The sequence below is a fragment of the Scyliorhinus canicula genome, chromosome 2 (genome assembly GCF_902713615.1).
Source record: "Scyliorhinus canicula chromosome 2, sScyCan1.1, whole genome shotgun sequence".
Lineage (NCBI taxonomy): Eukaryota > Metazoa > Chordata > Chondrichthyes > Carcharhiniformes > Scyliorhinidae > Scyliorhinus > Scyliorhinus canicula.
The window spans coordinates 260922660-260939416 of record NC_052147.1 but is presented as its reverse complement, the minus strand read 5'-3'; the positions used below and the strand labels follow the sequence as shown (position 1 = coordinate 260939416).

Genomic DNA, 16757 nt, shown 5'->3' with positions numbered 1-16757 from the left:
AGACGTTCTGGCCTTTGCTTCCCTGTTAGCCCGGAGACGGATATTATTAGCTTGGAGGGACTCAAAGCCCCCAAAGCCAGAGAACTAGCTAACCGACATGGCTAGCTTTCTCTGTCTGGAGAAAATCAAGTTCGCCTTGAGAGGATCACTGTTAGGGTTCACCCGGAGGTGGCAAACGTTCGGCGACTTCTTTGGGGAAAATTAACCATCAGCAGAAGGGGAGAGGGGTGTTAGTTTACCTTAGAGTAGGGGGTTAGTAAAGGTGGGACCTGTAAGGGAGGAAGACGGTTTTTGCACTATGTTTATAAATTCATGTACATTGTTTATTTTGTTGTTGTAAAACCATAAATACCTCAATAAAATGTTTATTAAAAAAAAGGATTATGAGAGGCATGGACAGGATGGATAAGGAGCGGCATGGTAGCACAGTGGTTAGCACTGTTGATTCACAGCGCCAGGGACCAAGGTTTGATTCCCAGCTTGAGTCAGTGTCTGTGCGGAGTCTGCACGTTTTCCCTGTGTCTGCGTGGGGTTCTCCCGGGTGCTCCGGTTTCCTCCCGCAAGTCCTAAAAGAAATGCTTGTCAGGTGGATTGGACATTCTAAATTCTCCCTCTGTGTACCCAAACAGGCACTGGAATGTGATGCCTTGGGGATTTTCACAGTAACTTCATTGAGGGGTTAATGCAAGCCTACTTGTGACACTAATATAGATTATTATTATAGCTGTTCCCCTCAGTTGATGAGTCAGTTACAAGGGGACTCAAATTCAAGGTCAGGGGCAGGAGGTTTGGGGGGGGATTTGAGGAAAACCATTTTTATGCAGAGGCTGATGACAGTCTGGAATGCACTGCTTGGGAGAGTGTGTTGCCTCACATCCTTTAAACAGTACCTGGATAGGCACTTGGCACGTCATAACATTCAAGGCCATGGGTGAAGTGTTAGCAAAAGTAAGCAGGACAGTGCAGGCTTGATGGGTCGAAGGGCTTCTTCTGCACTGTATTATTCTGCGATTCACTGAGGTGCATGAATGCTCACTGAAAACTGGGCCCTGCTCCGCCCACCTCCGACCAACCCAATCAAACAAGGACTTTTCAGCATGGCGGCACAGTGGTTAGCACTGCTGCCTCACAGCTCCAGGGTCCGGGATCAATTCCGACCTCTGGTGACTGTCTGTGTGGTGTTTGCACTTTCACCCCGTGTCTGCGTGGGACTCCTCCCACAGTCCAAGTTAGGTTGGCCATGCTAAATTGGGTGGATGGCCAGTGCAGACTTAATGGGCCAAATGGCCTCCTTCTGCACTGTAAATTCTAAGAATCTATAAACTCGGCTCCTCATCACGAAAATCGAGCCAGGATCTTCCAGGAGCATAGCACAGGACATACACACCGGGTACAAATAATTATGGGCTGTGCATTCAGATGGAGTAAAGATTAAAAGACGAACAAGGTCAGAGCTTGCAAGAACGCAGCTGCTCCCACGCTCACATTATGTGACCCCCGTGAATGTCAGTTTTAATAACAAGAGTGCTTTCTTTTCACTTCTTCCCTCTTGTCACCCAAACTATTCAAAAACAGAAAGATGTTTTAAAAATCTCTGAGCTGAACTGGCCAGAATTTTGTTTTGAAGCAACTGGAACAGAATCAAAATATCTCAAAATAATAGATCCCGACTGAATTAAATTAGAGTATGTTTTCTATCTATGGTCTGACAATCTCATGAAGAATGTGTTGGAAGTGTTAGTCAGTGCTTGTTCCATTCTTGCAGCTTGTTTGCGACATGACATTTGTGTGCCGATATCTTACAGCATGGCTGTGGTGAATTATAAACCTAGTAATTCACACTGTGTTCCATTATATGTATTGTGCCCTTGTGGGCTCTGTATACGAGCCGTTGCGCGGCTCTGCCCATAGGGGGAGATGAGGAGTTTGTACTGGGTTCCACCCTTGGCTCCGCCCATGGCTCCTCCCACTAACCGGAAGTATAAAGCTCTGCAGTCGTGAGCCTGCTGCCGGTTCATCTCGTCGCAGGCAGGCTCTGTTGTTAGATTATTAAAACCACTGTTCACTTCCAATCACGTGTCTTGTGAATTGATGGTCACATCAGTGGCCTAAATCTTCATGCAGGCGGAGAGGGTCTCCACCTCATCCAAAATAGTACCACAGGCCCTGATTCCAGAAGTACCGTCCCCTAACCCGATCTCACCATTTTCACAGGGGGGGGGGGGGGGGGGGGAGGGAATGTGGGTGGGTTGCACATCCATGAAGCCTGGAGGCAGCTGTACCTGTTAAGTGTAGCTGCCTCCAGTCAGATCGAACTCTTATTAGTAAGGTGTCTGAAACACAACTTGTACACTTCAGTCCTATCAAGAGAGGGTCTAAAGTTAGTGGAGTTCTCTGGAAAGGTAGGAGACTGTTTTGGAGAGGTAGAGTACATTTTTGGATATGACCCCGGGATATCATTGGGAGAGGTGAGGTGCTATTTGGGAGAAGAAAGGCGCCCTCTGGAGAGGCAAGTTGCTCTTTGGTAGAGTTTAAGTGCCTGTGGGATCCCTAAAAGTAGACGTGAATGTGTGTAAAAGGTGGAAAAATGCCTAGGAACTGTGGAGCTTATTGGATCTGTTAGGTGAGTTGTGACGGGAGCTGCCAAAACATTTACATCTCCTACTCTTTAAATAGTTTTTTTTTAAAAGCTGTCTGCAGTGTTTTAAAAAAAAAATCAGTGCTTGCTATTTTACTCTCTGTTGCCATAAGCCCGAGACCTATCATGAGAATATTAGTAATGCATGACTGATTTCACTATCTATAATTATCACAGTAGGGTTCCTGTCAGTTCACAGTTTGATTGACAGCTCTAAGCGCTTATAAAATGTTTCAAGTGGAACTACGAACACAAATACTTGTTGTTATAAGAGATGAAGTAGAGTAAGGCATTGCAATACAGTGAATGGGCTTTTAGCAATGGGTGTTTTTTTAAATAGTGAATTAATCAGTCGGTACCTAGAACTTTATTTTATTTCCTCTTAGCATGGGTCCTGAGTTGACATGAAGAATGTAAGGGTAAAGGGCCATATAGGTGGGAGGCATGGGTTGGCATGTCTTAGATTTGGGGCTATAAAGGGCCAATTGGTATAGGGGTCAGAAAGAACCATCTGGGGTAGGTAGAGTTTCATAGAGTCTATAAAGGTACATTGGTGTCTGTGCATAAGTGTAGGTTGGCATAAAGTGTATGAGGGTCATTGGGTGGATAGAGGGGCATAGGTCAGCATGGAGAGTGGGAGGGAAACATGGATGTGGGCAAAGCAGCACATGTTGGCATGAAATGAATGAGGATTCATGGGTTGGATAGAGGGGCATAGGCTGGCATGGTTCTGAGGGGCAGTGATAGGTGGAGGAATGAGGTGGCAAAGATTGGTATTGATAGAGCAAGGGGAGTGTGTGAGGGGTGAGGGTTTGTGACGGGGTGAGGTCTAAGGGACAGTTTTTTGTTCTATTGGCTTTTCACCCAGCCCAACTCTGCACCCGTCAGCTCCTGTGATGCCAGCAAACCTTTTTCAGGGTTGGCAGGTACGTCTCCCATTGCATCTCTCCACGCCCCCAGCCCAGGTTAACAAAAATCAGAACTTCTGGGACAGGTTTTCAAGAGTCGGGTCCGTGGAACCAGGAATTCTTCAAACTCTGCAATCCCAACCCAGGAGCAAAAATTCAAGCCTATGTTTATCCTATGAGGTGGGTTTACATGGGAACATATGAGCATATGAAATAGGAGCAGAAGTAGGCCATTTGGCCCCTCGAGCTTGCTCTGCCATTCAAGAAGATTATGGCTGATCTGTTTGTGGTGAGTTCCACATTCCCATCTATCCCACAAACCTTTGATTTCCTTGTCTAACACAAATCTATTGACCTCGGCTTTAAATATTCAGTGACCCCGCTTTGTGAGACAATGGTCCAAGGTCATACTACTCTCTAAGAGATAAAATTCTCCTCATCTCTGTTTTAAAAGGAGGTCCCTAATTTTAAAACAGTGTTCCTAATTCTGGACTCACCCACAAGCGGAAAAGTCTTTTTCACATCCAACTTGTCAAGATCGCTCAGGATCTTGTATACTTCCATCAAGTTACCCCTCACTCCTCTAAACTCTAGCTGAACAAGCCCCAGCCTGTTCAACCTATCCTCATAACTCGCTCATTCCAGGCATCAATCTGGTAAACCACCTCCAATGCATTTACATCCTTCCTTAAATAAGGAGACCAAAACTGCACAACAGTATTCGAGATGTGATCAGTCCAATACCCGGCGAGACTGTGGTATAAGATCCTAACTTTTATGTTTAATTCCTCTCATAATGAAGGAATAGCATTCCATTAGTCTTCTTAATTACATGCTGCACCTGCACACTAACGTTTTGTGACTCATGCACATCTAAATCCCTCTACGCCTCGGAATTCTGCAATCGTTCACCGTTTAAGTAATACTGTTTTTTTTTTATTCTTCCTGCCAAAGTTAATGACTTCACATTTTCCACTTTATACTCCATCAGTCACTCAATCTACCTCTATCCATCTTCAAACTCCATGGGCGAGATTCTCTGTCAGCCGACGCTGGAATTGGGTAACGCGATTGGGCGGAGAATGGCGCACGAGATGAAAATCGTGGCCGGCGCACGACAGAATGCCATGCTCTGGTGTCTCGACAGCAGCATCCGTGCACTCTGCTCCGCACGTACAGTAAACACCGTTGGCGTCTCATTAGCTGGCCTGGCCTGATATTCTCCGGAGCCTCGGCAATGCTCTGCCTCTGGCGGAAGGAATTACCAATGGCAAATTTTACTTGTGGTTTCAAAAATTGGGAAGCTGGCGTTTTTGAGTACAAGAGTCGGCAGGTCGTGTTACAGTTGTATAGGACTTTGGTTCAGCCATATTTGGAATACTGCGTGCAGTTCTGGTCGCCACACTACCAGAAGGATGTGGATGCTTTAGAGAGGGTGCAGAGGAGGTTCACCAGGATGTTGCCTGGTATGGAGGGTGCTAGCTATGAAGAAAGGTTGAGTAGACTAGGACTGTTTTCGTTGGAAAGACGGAGGTTGAAGGGGGACCTGATTGAGGTCTACAAAATTATGAGAGGTATGGACAGGGTGGATAGCAACAAGCTTTTCCCAAGAGTGGGGGTGTCAGTTACAAGGGGTCACGATTTCAAGGTGAGAGGGGGAAAGTATAAGGGAGATGTGCATGGAAAGTTTTTTTCGCAGAGGGTGGTGGGTGCCTGGAACGCTTTACCAGCGGAGGTGGTAGAGGCGGGCACGATAGCATCATTTAAGATGCATCTGGACAGGTATATGAACGGGCGGGAACAAAGGGAAGTAGACCTTGGAAAATAGGAGACAGGTTTAGATAAAGGATCTGGATTGGCGCAGGCTGGGAGGGCCGAAGGGCCTGTTCCTGTGCTGTAATTTTCTTTGTTCTTTGTTCTTTGTTGCTGCTGATGGACAGGGAGGGGGTATGAAAAGTGTCCAACATTGGCATAGTGTGCTGACAGTTGTGTCACTTGCCAGAGGGCTTCTGCTAGGGCAGGGGGGGGGGGGTAGTGGGGGCTGGCCAGGAGCTGAGCTGTGGGGTCGGGGTGGATGGGCACAGGGTGGATTGTCACAGCCTGCAAGGCAGCCGTGCAGCTGTGCATGCCGCTGACTGCCCACTGTGAGCTTAGTGCCAAGGGTCAGATGGGTGCCCCCAGGCCACCCCCCTAGGTACCCTCTGGCCCAGCCAACCCATCAAACAGTGCTATCGTGTTTACTGGGATGAATGTGTGTGTGGGAGTGGAGTGCTAATATGCAGCTGCAGCTTGTCAGCCCCACAAGTGTCAATCCCAAGCCCAGCGAATCCAACTTTGTTTTCATTGGAATCGCTCATGTCTCACATGGCGCCGGTTCTAGCCCATTAAGGGTTCTGAAATTGCTCCAAGAGCGATGCTAATTTTGCTGTCGTAGAAGACCATTGATTCTTGCCCTGCTCCATATGTCTTCTTCACAATATACTTTCCTACCTATCTTTGTGTCGTCTGTAAGTTTAACTACCATGTCTTCACTCCCCTCATTTAAATCAATGTTCTATATTATAAAAGTTGAGGCCGCAGAACAGACCACTGCTGGGACTCCACTCATCATATCCTACCAATCAGACAAGGGGCTGGTTTAGCTCACTCGCCTAAATCGCTGGCTTTTAAAGCAGACCAAGCAGGCCAGCAGCACGGTTCGATTCCCGTACCAGCCTCCCCGGACAGGCGCCGGAATGTGGCGACTAGGGGCTTTTCACAGTAACTTCATTGAAGCCTACTCGTGACAATCAGCGATTTTTATTTCAAAGATCCTTTATGCATACTCTCTGTTTACCGCCAGCCAGCCAATTTTCAATCCAGACCAATATGTTACCGCAACACCATGAGCTTTTATTTAATAGCCTTTGATGTGGCACCTTATCAAATGCTTTCTGGAAATTCAAATACAGTACATCTATTGGCTTCCCTCCATCTACAGCACATGTTTCTCCTCCAAAGAATTCTGGTAGATTGATTAAACATGATTTATTTTTCATAAAACAACGCTGACTCATCCTGATTAACTAGGTAAAAACAACTTACTGTGGATGCTGGAATCTGAAACCAAAAGAGAAAATGCTGGAAAATCTCAGCAGGTCTGGCAGCATCTGTAGGGAGAGAAAAGAGCTAATGTTTCGAGTCCAGATGACCCTTTGTCAAAGCTAAGGACAGAGATAGTGGGAAATATTTATACTGTGGGCCGAGAGAATGAAAGACAAGTCATAGCAGCAGAAACCAAGGGGAAAGAGTGCTAATGGCAGTCCCCAGAGAGAATAAAAGATGTGAAAGGCCAAACAGCAGAGAAACTAACATCAGAGGGTAAACTGTGATAGAGTAGGGGGGAGGGGTGGGCAAAGAGGAGAAAAGGTAAGGAGAGGGGGGATAAGATGTATAGATACATAGAAAGAAATAAATAAAATGTAAAAGAGAGTTTAAAAGAAATGGAATGAAAACAAATGGGTTGAGGTGGGGTGGAGCTAATCATCTGAAGTTGTTGAATTCAATGTTGAGACCAGAAGGCTGTAGTGTGCCTAACCAGAAGATGAGATACTGTTCCTCCAGTTTGCGTTGAGCTTCACTGGAACAGTGCAGCAGGCCAAGGACAGACATGTGGGCAAGGGAGCAGGGTCTTTTGTTAAAATGGCAAACAACAGGAAGGTCAGGGGCTTGAATGCGCACAGACAGAAGGTGCTCAGAAAAACGATCGGTCCGATGTAGAGGAGCCCACTGATTAACTTGAGCTTGTCTCGGTGCCCAGCTATAACTTCCTTAATGATCAATTTCTAGCACCTTCACTACGATTGACATCAAGTAAACTGGCCTGTAGTTTCCTCTTTTCTACCTCCCTTCCCTTCTTGCACGGAGGGGTTATGTTAACTACTTTCCAGTCTGCTGGAGCGTTTCCAGAATATAACGTATTTTGAATTTTTAACACCATTGTACCTACTATTTCATTAGCCACCTCTTTTAACACTGTAGGATGGATTTTGAACTAGAAATCAAATACAGAAACAAACCTTGTATTGACTGCCTACCATTGTCTCAAAATCATTTGTCTTTCTTTCAGTGTCTCTTGTTTTTTCACATTATAGTTGTTCCTTTCACCAGAAAGGCAAGAAAAAGTATATCAGTGCGGCAATACAGAACAGGGGGGGCTGGTTTAGCTCAGTTGACAAGATAGCTGGTCCGTGATGCAGAGCAAAGCTAGCAGCTCCAGATTAATTCCCGTACCGTCTGAGGCTATTCATGAAGGTCCTGCCTTCTCAACCTTGCCCCTCACCTGAGGTGTGATGATCCTCAGGTTAAATCACCACCAGTCAGCTCTCCTCCTCAATGAAGAATGCCTCCTATGGTCAAGTAGGACTTTACACAGAATAAGATAGGCTACACTATGGCCTTGTCTGAGGCTTTGTAAATGTCCACTATGGCAGTAGGTTTGGGCGCAATCCAATTTCTAGGGTACCCGTACTGTAACTTTAAAAGGCAACAATGAAGGAAAATGTAACATACTCTGATTGGTACAGACTGCAGCCGCAGCCGAAGAGATTAGCTATTTCCTGTGTATTTGTACCAGCATGTTTTCTGCTTCAAAAAACCTGCTGAATTATTGCTGACAACATCTCATCTTGTTCAGGAGATTTGCAGTTGACTATTCCCAATTCAATAACTGTACATATAAAAGAAGCTTCACACTGAATAAATGCCATACAACATCATAACGAGAATAATAGTACTGTATGAATTAGAATTGTGCAAAATCTGTGCATTGTTGAAGTTTTCAGATAAAAGAAATGACATAAATATTAGAGTAACATCAGCTTGATCTTTGCACTGGTTCAGTGAAATGATTCATTTTGCAGCCAACAATTTTATTCAAACGGACGTAATAGTGATGGGCGGCACGGTAGCACAGTGGTTAGCACTGTTGCTTCATAGCGCCAGTGACCCAGGTTCGATTCCCGGCTTGGGTGACTGTCTGTGCGGAGTCTGCACTCTCTCCCCATGTCTGCGTGGGTTTGCTTCGGGTGCTCCGGTTTCCTCCCACAAGTCCCAAAATATGTGCTTGTCAGGTGAATTGGGCATTTTGAATTCTCCCTCTTTGTACCCGAACAGGTGCCGGCCGGTGTGTGGTGACTAGGGGCTTTTCACAGTAACTTCATTGCACTAATAAAGATTATTATTATTATCATTGTCCAGATCTGAATGATCTCAAAACCTAGTCAAGCATTTCATATTCTTTAATGAAGCTCAAGTATAATTACAGATAACAAAAATGTGCATTTATGGATAGCCTTATTACTAAAAACCAAACCTTCAGAAAATTACCGTTGTGCTCATGAAAATCCACATCATATGAATTTCAAGCAATCCATTTTTCAAAGTGAATTATGGACATGGTTTTGAAATCTATTGGCAGATAATAATTAGGGTAGTGATACAACGATGGGTTAACCAAACATTACATTCTCCAGTGCAACATGATACAATTTGGAATTTTGAAGAAATGACGGTACCTGTGGGATTTGCAATTGCAGCAAATTACATCACTTCCTTCATCTCTGAGTTTCAATCCAGGTCAGGCCAATCAGCTGAATGTCTGCTTGCGTCAACAGCCATTAAGCCCAACTGAAATGAGTATAGATAATGGACAGCCAGTGCTAAAACATCCCGGAGTTGAACACTAATACAACTGGAAAGAAAGGCTAAAACAAATTGGGTCATTTGTCACTGGCAGAATGCAGAGTACATGACAACATGCCAGTTTAAAATTATTGAAAGAATCGACGATAGCAGTAGACTGTTTCCAAAATTGAGTGATGGCAAACGAGAGGCTCGAGATTATGGTAAGAGATTTGGGCGAGAAGACAGGATAACTTCTTTACACAGAGAATTATGAGGCGTTGTAATTTGAGGTTTAACTATGATCTGGACTGATAAAGCATTCTTTCTGAGAAAGCAATATGTGAAATAAGCTTTCAATTTCTCTCACTGACTCAGAAAGGTTTGAAGAATGGTTAGTTTATTTAAACCCCTATGTTCACCTTTAAGGTTACTCATTCATCTCAGCCCAATTATGAATAGAGGTAAAAATATGCTCTCTCCATTTGTAACAGTAATGTACGTGCCGAATCTTCTCTGTTATACGAAGCAAAAACTCAAGTACGAGTACAAAGAGCGCATTTACAGCTTCGTTAGAAATATCAAACAGAGGAAATTGCTCTTTAAAATCTTCACAGACCGACTCACAATAACATAGCAGAGACAGGATCCATTTCAATCAGGTGAAACTGGCTCAGATGTCAATCGCTTGATGCCAAAAAGCAACATCCTGGCCAACGTTCCTTGCTATTCACAGGTGGCCTAGGCATGCTCGATCAAGTTCTGTCTCCAGGGGAACGCCAAAGATTAGTGTCAGTTAAACCAGAGTGTGGGAGCATCAAATCGGAAATTGAAAACCCGAACACAGCAGCTGAGGGTTAGTTCATTCAATAAATGTCATGGAATCAAAATAAATTTTGTGGGTCGTGATGCGAAATTCTGCTCCACCACTATGCTGAGTCGCACCCGTGCTTTTTCACCCACCATCTTGCATAAAAGAAAGACTTTGTCACAACCGCCAGACATCTCAAAGTGCATTGCAGCTGATGAAGTATTTTTGAAGTGTAGTCACTTTTGTAATTTTGGGAATTCAGTCGACAAAATGTGGATAACAAGCTCCCACAACCAGCAATTAACATTGATGAGATCACCTGTTTTATTTTTATGTTGGGTTGAGGGATAAATATTGACCAGGGATAATTCCTTGCTCGTCTTTGAAGTCGTGCCATCTTTTGAGTCTAACCAAGCGGGCAGGCGGTGCCTCAGATGTATGTTGCAACCAAAGGATGGCACCTCCAACAATGCAGTACTCCTTTATAATAATAATCTTTATTGTCACAAGTAGGCTCACATTAACACTGCAATGAAGTTACTGTGAAAATCCCCCAGTCGCCACACTCGGGCGCCTGTTCGGGTACACAGAGGGAGAATTCAGAATGTCCAAATTACCTAACAAGTACATCTTTTGGGACTTGTGGGAGGAAACCGGAGCACCCGGAGCAAACCCACGCAGACACAGGGAGAACGTGCAGACTCCGCACAGAGAGTGACCCGAGCTGGGAATCGAACCTATAACCCTGGCACTATGAGGCAACAGTGCTAACCACTGTGCTACCGTGCCGCCCACAACACTACACTTGTGTGTCAGCTTTGATCCCAACAGTATTGCTGCAAGAGGGGATATTGGAGGAGAGGTCACCTGAATTGTTCTCATGTTCCGTCTGGTATGGATGTCTCAGAAAGACTTTCTGGAGGGCATGACGGTTGGCAACTTTTCTGCCAGGGCTAGCCATCTATATAGTCCTTGATCATGTTTTCAAGATATTCAAAACGTGCTGCATATCAATAAATTACTTTTGAATTTCAAACGCTTATGGACACAAACCCAGAAGCCAATTTCCACATAGCAAGAAAAAACTGTTGTGTTGGTGATGTTGGTTGAGAAAAAAAATGTTGACTCAGGCACTGTTAAGACTGAAGGCAAGGACTCCACACAGAGCTGGGTGGGCAGGATATTATTTACAACTAACAAACACTGGCCTCCTTTCCTCGCAGGGTCTCCCTCCCGACCTGCTGCCAGGTCAGGGTTTATATCCTGTGGAGGCTCTGCCAACCACCCCACCATCCCAGTCAGCTGAAGAACTCATACTCCAGGGTGTAGAAGGGGAGCCAGATACAATGTAGGCTCTGGTCCCTTCGGGGGCCGTAACAGGCACCAACGTTCTCCCAGACTTCAATGCTATCTTTTACATCCAACTGATCTGAAGGACCTTAATTCAATAGTGCCACCTGAAAGAGGATATTCCTTACATTGCAGCTCTCTCTCTCTCTCTCTCTGCCTCACTACAGTATTGAAGCAAAGGCCATAATGTCATCAACTAAGCCAGGCTGATTGTATAAGCTGCAGGCATTGCATTGAAGAGGAAGATCAAGAGGAAGAAGTGCTGGGCTGTAACATCAGAAATTAAAGGGAAAATAACATGCGGATCACATGGACTGGCCCAGATTTTCAATGTATTTCTGTGTTTGCACCCTCAAAAAATGCCTCCCAGCTTGTTGCTTCCCACAATCTTCCATCCATTGTTCCTGGCGAGTGAGACACGCTGCTGGAAGCAGGCATTGTAACATTGTCCTTCGACGTCACGGAATGGTAAAACATTGGCTTCACATCGGTGCTACTGCCATGCTCAGAAGGAGAAAACAGTGCTGACCCAATATTCTTAATTCCCCATTTTACTGATGTTTCATTTAAAATTATACAAAACCAGTTCAGACCGATATTCTTATTTCCCCGTTCTACTGTTTTTTTTCCCTTCTAGGCACTGGGAGGAAGCAACAATGTGGATGGCCAGACACTTCAGAAAGTTAAAAAACAGGGGGCGCAATTCTCCGCTCCCCATGCGGCCTGGGAGAATCGCGGGAGGGCCCCCCGACATTTTTTACGCCCCTCTGGCGCCACCCACGATACTCCCCCCTCATCCTGCTCGGAAAAATCGCCGCTCGCCGTTTTTCACGGCGAACGCCGATTCTCCGAGCCTGATGGGCCGAGCGGCCGGCCCTTCATGCCCGTTTCATGACGGCGGCAAACACACCTGGTCGCTGCATTAGTGAAACGGGCGCCAGATGCCCGTTTGGGGCATCTAGGGGCCCGATTGGGACGGGAGCACCACGACTGTGCTCGGGAGGGGACAAGCCCGCGATCGGGGCCCACCGATCGTCGGGCCAGCGTCCAAAACGGACGCACTTTTTCCCCTCTGCCGCCCGGCAAGATCAAGCCGCCACGTCTTGCTGGGCGGCTGAGGAGAAAGGCGGCCACCGCGCATGCGCGGGTTCGTGCCGTCTGCGCAATGAAGTGTCGTCCGCGCATGCACGGGTTGGAACCGGCAGCCCGCACATGCGCGGATGACTTCACATTCTCGGCGTGACGAGGTCGCTGCCGAGAAAGACGGAGGCCCGCTCCTCGCCCCCCGGGTGGGGGTGAATTAGGTGCGGGGAGCGGGCTCTGAGGCCGTCGTGTACCTCAGCCGAGTTCACGACGGCCTTCACGAATTCGGCCCCCTGCGGAGAATTCCGCCCAGGACCTAGGGTTGTAATCTCGGGATTACTTTCTGTGCCACGTGCCAATGAGGCTAGAAATAGGAAGATAGATCAGCTAAACACATGGTTAAACAGCTGGTGTAGGAGGGAGGGTTTCCATTATCTGGACCACTGGGAGCTCTACCGGGGCAGGTGTGACCTGTATAAGAAGGACGGGTTGCATCTAAACTGGAGAGGCATAAATATCCTAGCCGCGAGGTTTGCTAGTATCACACGGGAGGGTTTAAACTAGTATGGCAGGGGGGTGGGTACCGGAGCAATAGATCAGAAGGTGAAAGCATTGAGGGAGAACTAGGGAATAGGGCCAGTATGGCTCTGAGGAAGAGCAGACAGGGAGATGTTGCTGAAAACAGCGGTGGCCTGAAGTGCATATGTTTTAATGCAAGAAGTATTACGGGTAAGGCAGATGAACTTAGAGCTTGGATTAGTACTTGGAACTATGATGTTGTTGCCATTACAGAGACCTGGTTGAAGGAAGGACAGGATCGGCAGCTAAACACTCCAGGATTTAGATGTTTCAGGCAGGATAGAGGGGGATGTAAAAGGGGTGGCAGAGTTGCGCTACTGGTTAGGGAGTATATCACAGCTGTACTATGGGAGGACACCTCAGAGGGCAGCGAGGCTATATGGGTAGAGACCAGGAATAAGAAGGGTGCAGTCACAATGTTGGGAGTTTACTACAAGTCTCCCAACAGCCAGCGGGAGATAGAGGAGCAGATAGGTCGACAGATTTCGGAAAAGAGTAAAAACAACAGGGTTGTTGTGATGGGAGACTTCAACTTCCCCAATATTGACTGGGACTCACTTAATGCTCGGGGCCTGGACTGGGCAGAGTTTGTAAGGAGCATCCAGGAGGGCTTCTTAAAACAATATGTAGACAGTCCAACTAGGGAAGGGGCTGTACTGGACCTGGTATTGGGGAATGAGCCCGGCCAGCTGGTAAGTTTCAGTAGGGGAGCATTTCGGGAACAGTGACCATAATTCAGTAAGTTTTAAAGTACTGGTGGACAAGGATAAGAGTGGTCCTAGGGTGAATGTGCTAAATTGGGGGAAGGCTAATTATAACAATATTAGGTGGTAACTGAAGAACCTAGATTGGGGGAGGATGTTTGAGGGTAAATCAACATCTGACATGTGGGAGGCTTTCAAATGTGAGTTGAAAGGAATTCAGAACCGCCATGTTCCTGTGCGGAAGAAGGATAAATACGGAAAATTTCGGGAACCTTGGATAACGAGAGATATTGTAGGTCTCGTCAGAAAGAAAAAGGAGGCATTTGTCAGGGCTTGACGGCTGGGAACAAGCGAAGCCTGTGTGGAATATAAGGAAAGTAGGAAGGAACTTAAGCAAGGAGTCAGGAGGGCTAGAAGAGATCACGAAAAGTCATTGGCAAATAGGGTTACGGAAAATCCCAAGGCTTTTTACACGTACATAAAAAGCAAGAGAGTAGCCAGGGAAAGGATTGGCCCACTGAAGGATAGGCAAGGGAATCTATGTGTGGAGCCAGAGGAAATGGGCGAGGTACGAAATGGATACTTTGCATCAGTGTTCACCAAAGAGAAGAAATTGGTGGATGTTGAGTCTGGAGAAGGGTGTGTAGGTAGCCTGGGTCACATTGAGATCCAAAACAACAAGGTGTTGGGCGTCTTGAAAAATATTAAGGTAGATAAGTCCCCAGGGCCAGATGGGATCTACCGCAGAATACTGAAGGAGGCTAGAGAGGAAATTTCTGAGGCCTTGACAGAAATCTTTGTATCCTCACTGTCTTCAGACGACACAAAGGTAGGTGGAATTGTGGATAGCGATGAGGACTGTCAGAGGATACAGCAGGATTTAGATTGTTTGGAGACTTGGGTGGAGAGATGACAGATGGAGTTTAATCCGGAAAAATGTGAGGTAATGCATTTTGGAAGGTCTAATGCAGGTAGGGAATATACAGTGAATGGTAGAACCCTTAAGAGTATTGAAAGTCAGAGAGATCTACGTTTACAGGTCCACAGGTCACTGAAAGGGGCAACAGAGGTGGAGAAGGTAGTCAAGAAGGCATACGGCATGCTTGCCTTCATTGGCTGGGGCATTGAGTATAAGAATTGGCAAGTCATGTTGCAGCTGTATAGAACCTTAGTTGGGCCACACTTGGAGTATAGTGTTCAATTCTGGTTGCCACACTACCAGAAGGATGTGGAGGCTTTAGAGAGGGTGCAGAAGAGATTTACCAGGATGTTGCCTGGTATGGAGGGCATTAGCTATGAGGAGCGGTTGAATAAACTCGGTTTGTTCTCACTGGAACGATGGAGGTTGAGGGGCGACCTGATAGAGGTCTACACAATTATAAGGAGCATAGACAGAGTGGATAGTCAGAGGCTTTTCCCCAGGGTAGAGGGGTCAATTACTAGGGGGCATAGGTTTAAGTGTGAGGGGCAAGGTTTAGAGGAGATGTACAAGGCAAGTTTTTTACACAGAGGGTAGTGGGTGCCCGGAGCTTGGTGTCGGAGGAGGTAGTGGAAGCAGGGACGATAGTGACATTTAACGGGCATCTTGACAAATACATGAATAGGTTGGGAATAGAGGGATATGGACCCAGGAAGTGTAGAAGATTTTAGTTTAGACGGGCAGCATGGTCGGCACGGGCTTGGAGGGCCAAAGGGCCTGTTCCTGTCCTGTACTTTTCTTTGTTCTTTATTCTTTGTACTTCCCTCGAATGAGGAAGGAAGATCAAATGTTGAATTTCACTGGGCTGCTCTCGTACGCCTATGGGGGCTGATTCACATAGAGCAGAGGCAGTGAACCAGGAGCAGGGCCCCTTCAGCCAGAAAAGAGTTCATGGGCTGGGTAGAGCTCCATCCTTGGGAGAAAAGTCAAATTCAATGGAAACTGGTGGGGAAATTAAATTACAATATAAATTTATGAGTCTCAAAGAAAAGCTCGATTTGCAGCGATATTTGCACAGCCTTATTGAGTTGGTGCAATTCGGTCAGTACGATCTGCACAGCTAAGTAATCAGACAAATCCCGCAAGCTCTCTATTTTTATAAAAGGTTGTCACTTCTCTTTGTGGGGAGTTATTTGTTATTTTAGGGCCTGTCCGGATATCCTTCCTTCTGAAACGACTGAGGCAGATACCCATTTCATAGCTTGTTTGACTGATCACTGGTTCCCAGGAATGCAAAAGCCATTGCAGGATTCTGAGTGAACTATCAGACAAGTTTCTTTCAGCAGAAATCATTGTTCGCTATCAAGCATCAGTGTATCGCCAGAGCATGTGGAAAGACAGTTTCCTGCCTGATATTTGTGACTATGTGGGTGGGGATGAGGTAGAACAAGCGTAACCATTAATTCCCGACTCTGCCATAATTGCAAGGTAGAATGTTCATGGGAAAATGACATTTGACAACATAAAGTGAAATCAGATCACTCATCCACATCAAACAGATGAACAAATAATGGCATGAAAGAATGGAATAGCTAATTTATATTTTAAAACTTTTAACCAAAATTAGCTCGATTGAGGATTTGCACTATTACCTCGAGCTCAGATATTCCAGCTGTATTTTTCCATGCTCCTTGCACTCCACTTTGCAAGCTCTACCAAGCCCCTATCAAGGAACATACAAGCTTCTGAGTAAATGAAAGTTTACTATCATTTTTTACTATCACAGAAATCAAAGATGTGCAGGTTAGATGGATTGGCCAAGATGTATTGCCACTTAGAGTCCAAAGATGTGCAGGTTAGGTGGGGATTGGGGGATTGGGCAGGGGAGTGGGCCTAGGTAAGGTGTTCTTTCGGAGTCCATGGGCCAAATGGCCTCCTTCTGCATTGTAGGGATTCTAAGCATTCTAACAATTGTACAATTCAACAATCATGAGTCAACCTTACAATCTCAGTTAGTTGAACTTAAATATTGAGAATACAAATAATAAACAGATAATGCTAACTGACAAACTCAAGAACAGGTTACAAAGGGAGTTCTGTTATG

At 45.8% G+C, this 16757-nt stretch overlaps 1 long non-coding RNA gene across 1 annotated transcript in view; it reads left to right on the top strand.

Annotated features, from left to right (window-relative positions):
- Positions 1–9272: 9272 nt before the first annotated feature.
- Positions 9273–16757, top strand: part of LOC119962450 — a 47709-nt gene continuing 40224 nt past the window's right edge. The window contains exon 1 of the long non-coding RNA XR_005459878.1: positions 9273–9431. This is a non-coding gene — a long non-coding RNA (uncharacterized LOC119962450). The remainder of the gene's footprint in view (positions 9432–16757) is intronic.